Source organism: Octodon degus, unplaced genomic scaffold (assembly GCF_000260255.1).
Source record: "Octodon degus isolate 3935 unplaced genomic scaffold, OctDeg1.0 scaffold00292, whole genome shotgun sequence".
In the NCBI taxonomy this organism is placed as follows: domain Eukaryota; kingdom Metazoa; phylum Chordata; class Mammalia; order Rodentia; family Octodontidae; genus Octodon; species Octodon degus.
This window is the reverse complement of record NW_004524868.1, coordinates 1,711,989-1,715,898: the sequence shown is the minus strand read 5'-3', so window position 1 is coordinate 1,715,898 and position 3,910 is coordinate 1,711,989. Positions and strand designations below refer to the sequence as shown.

Sequence of the window (3,910 nt, the reverse complement as noted above, 5' to 3'; positions counted from 1 at the left end):
AAAAAAAAAAAAAAAAAAAAAAAAAAAAAAAAAAAAAAAAAAAAAAAAAAAAAACTTTATGATTTTGTCCTATCTTTGGGCTTTTTGTTTGGTTTCCTTTTCTTTTTCTAGGTGTCTGAGGTACAGCATTAGGGTATTTATATATTCCAATTTTTTTCCTAATGTGTGAGTTTACAGTGATAAATTTGCCTCTAAGCAATGCTTTCATTTCACCCCATGAATTCCTAAAAGTTTTGCTTGTGTTTTCATTGAATTGTAAATGTTTAATTTCATCTGTAACCCATTGTTTGGTAAAGAGGGTGTTGTTTTATTTCCATGTACTTATGAGGTTTTTTGTGTCTTTTGTCATTTTTTGCAATTTTATTACACTGTAATCAGATAATATACATGGGATAATTTCTGTTTTCTTGAACATACTTAAGTGTGACCTATGGACTATTATGTGGTATATTTTTAAAAATGAGCCATCTGAAGCTGAAAAAATTGTGCATTTAGATGTGGTTGGTAAGAACACTCTGTATATGTCCACTAAGTCCATTTGTTCAAAACTTTAGTTCAGTTCTGCTGCTTCTTTGCTAACTTTTTGTTTGCTTGTTGCATCTTTTTAGGATAAGGGGTTGTTGAGGACACTTGTTAAGATGGTGTTATTGGATATTAGATTTTTCACGTAAATTAAGATTTGTCTTATACAGTTGAGTTTTCCCTTGTTGGATGCATAGGCATTTATTAGTGTTACCTTTTTCTCTTGAATTTTTCCCCTAACCAGTATGTAGTGGCCTTCTTTATTTCATTTGATCACTCGTGTTTTAAAGATAAGACTGTCTATAAAAAGGACTGACATTCCTGTTTTTTTTTTTTCTGAGGTGCTGAGGCATGACTTTCAGCCTATGAATTTCTTTATGAGTTAAGTGTGTTTCCTGTATACAGTATATTGTTGTATTTTCTTCCTAATCCACTGTGCCAGTGTATTTTTTTTAATTGGTGAATTGAGTCCATTTACATTGATGGTTATAACTGAGGTGTATTGACTTATGATTGACATGTGTTTACCTGCTTTTATACACCCCTTTTTTTCCTGTGTTTAATTGTTTGCCCTATTTGGCGTGTTCTTTCAATTCTCATTTGTGGAGTTGTGTTCATTTTGGTCACTCTCTAGAATATCTTTTAGTATTCTGTAAAGTCGGCTTTGTCAACATGAAATTGTTTAGGTTTTCTTTATTGTGGAAGTATTTCAGTTGTCTATCAAACTTGAAATGAAATTTTTACAGGGTACAGCAGTCTGGGCTAGAATTTGTTCTTGTGGAGGACTTCAAGTAAATTGATGCATTTTCTACTTGACTTGATTTGTGAAGAGAAGGCTGCTGTTATTCTGCTTGGTTTTTCTTTAAATGTGATGTTTTTAGTATACTGTTACTGTGCTGAAATTCTGGGATCTTTATTATACGTCTGGGTGTTTTTAATTGGGTTGATTTTATTTTGAGTTCTATATGATTTGGTTACCATAATGTCAGGTTGTTTCCTATATTTGGGAAGTTTTCTGCTATTACTTCTCCCTAGAGTCTTTTTTTTTGTCTGTTTATTGATTTCTATGGGATTACTCCAGAAAGTACGCAAGATAGGGTGAGCTCTTGAACATTACCCACCATCTTAGATGACAAGATCTTCTGGGCACTGTCACAATAAGGTATAGTGGCCAAATCTGGGGAAGATACATCTCTGCTAGTGTGAACCAGAGAAAGTGACCCCATAGTCATGGCTGAGTTTATTAGATAATGGTGCAACAGAAGCTTCTGCACCCTGAGTGAAGCAAGCTACACCTGCACATTGTGAAACATTTCCAGATTCCTGTGCTAGAGGACTATGGTTCTGGGTGTGGTTCATTGGCTTGATCCCCAGCAGGCTACAGATTATCACCACCCTGACTCTCTTAAGAAGATTTAGTCAGATCAGATCATGTAGTGACCAGGACTGAAACAGCTGGTCAAGGCAGTCCCCCTTGAAGTTCTGTGTCATGCTCAGGCTGGAAGAGATAGACAGAAGACAAGGAGTCAACAAGGGGAGGTCCAGATAGCCAGGGAGGGGCCAACAAATTGAAAATAAAGAGGTAGAGGCACAACATCATTCAAAGTGAGTCCAGAGCCCACCTTCTAGAGACTCTGAGCCAGAGGCTAAGACAACTGACATCATGCATCCCACCCAGTGACTATCCTGGCAAAAGTTTATGGTCTATCACAAACAAGTGCTTTGGCAAGGAGACCCTGTTCATAATTCTGTATAAGTGTTTAGGGTTCCCGTATCAAGCTGTGAAGTCCAGGATGTAGTCACTGTGTATCTGTCAGGGGTGGATATGGGCTGCCCATCGAGTGCTCTTGGGAGGCAGAAGTTTCTTTGTCTTTAGGGATGAACTTTACCAAGCTGCTAAATATGCAAAATCAAGATTGTTCCCACTTGAGGCCATCATTCAGAAACTCATAGCACAGCCCATTGACACTCCTTCCACAAGACAGCTTCAGGGGTCCAGGCTGGTTGTGCTGACATTTGACCACACTATCAGTGTGGATTGTCTTCGTGAGTGCTGGTCATGGAGATGAGTGTACGTACTTTGTGTGTCTAGAAAACAGCTCATAGCCACACTTCACACAGACATAGATACCTGGTTAAAAGTGGTTCTGGAAAATCTCACCCCTGAATAATCTGCAGAATGACATAGTATCACCAGATCAGATCAGAGAGCTCTAATACCTAACTAGTACCTAAACCAACAGAGCCCCCATATTCTTTTTATATCATTTGCATTGACTCCTTCTTTCTCACTGATGCCTATTAGTCCTACATTATTCATCTTTGCATTGTCTTGAAGATGTTGAATTACACTTTTCTGCATCCTAGTTGTTCTTAAGAGATCTTTTCTTACCTTTTCACTTGCTGTAATGGCATCTTCAAGCTCTGAAACTGTATCTTCACTTTCATTCAAGAGTTTTTGCCAACTTGTGATTGAAGATTCAATTTCCTCTATAACTCTTGGAATCTGCTTCATCTGATCTATTTCTTTCCTATATTGTTCATCCAAGGATTCCATCATTTTCTTAATTCTTCTCTATTTTTTACCAGTATCTATTCTCCTCTATTTTTATTAGCATTTAGTAATTCTTTCATTATAATTTTCATTTCTTTTCTTACTTCAGAGATTATTTCTGATCTGAGTTCCTCTGTATGTTTCTACAGTCGCTTCTTTACTTCAAATGCTATTCAGAGATTTCAGGTGTGTGAATTCCAATTTCTCTCTCTCTCTCTCTCTCTCTCTCTCTCTCTCTCTCTCTCTCTCTCTCTCTTTTCTTTCTTTCTTTTTGGCAGAACTGGGGATTGAACTTAGGCCCTTGTGCTTTCCAGGGAAGCACTTACTCCACTGAGCCATCTCCCCAGCCCTTCCCTTCCAATTTCTTCTGTGCTAGTGTCTCCTACATTTGTTCTTGGAGGGCTTGGGGCCTGAGAATGCATTTTGCTCCTTCTCTTTGTCATTTCGTGTAGTTCTGTCCTCTGATTTTTGGTGTAGAGCTTTGGTGCAGTCATTACCTTAGCACCTACTGAAATTCTTATCCAAGAGAGATTATGTGTTTTAAGCAGTTATAATTTTGTATTTATAGAACTACAATTAGGAACACTAATAATGGGTACTGATATTTAGCAGTTGACAAACTTTCATAACTAATTGGTTTGTATTTTAGGCCATAAGAGCAAACATTACATTTGTATAACTTAGCAGATATTAAATTGTTAATTTGTATTTAAATTAGCTCCCCCAAGTTCTGTCTGATCACCTCCCCTTGATGTACATGGGGTCTCATAGGTAGACTGGTTCACCCACTTGCCTGAAGGCTTGGGAAGCCTTCAAATCGCATTGCAGTAAATA

At 37.4% G+C, this 3,910-nt stretch overlaps 1 pseudogene; it reads right to left on the bottom strand.

Moving 5' to 3' along the window:
• Nucleotides 1-2,321: 2,321 nt before the first annotated feature.
• On the bottom strand, nt 2,322-2,708 carry LOC101588084 (annotated as a pseudogene).
• Nucleotides 2,709-3,910: the final 1,202 nt, after the last annotated feature.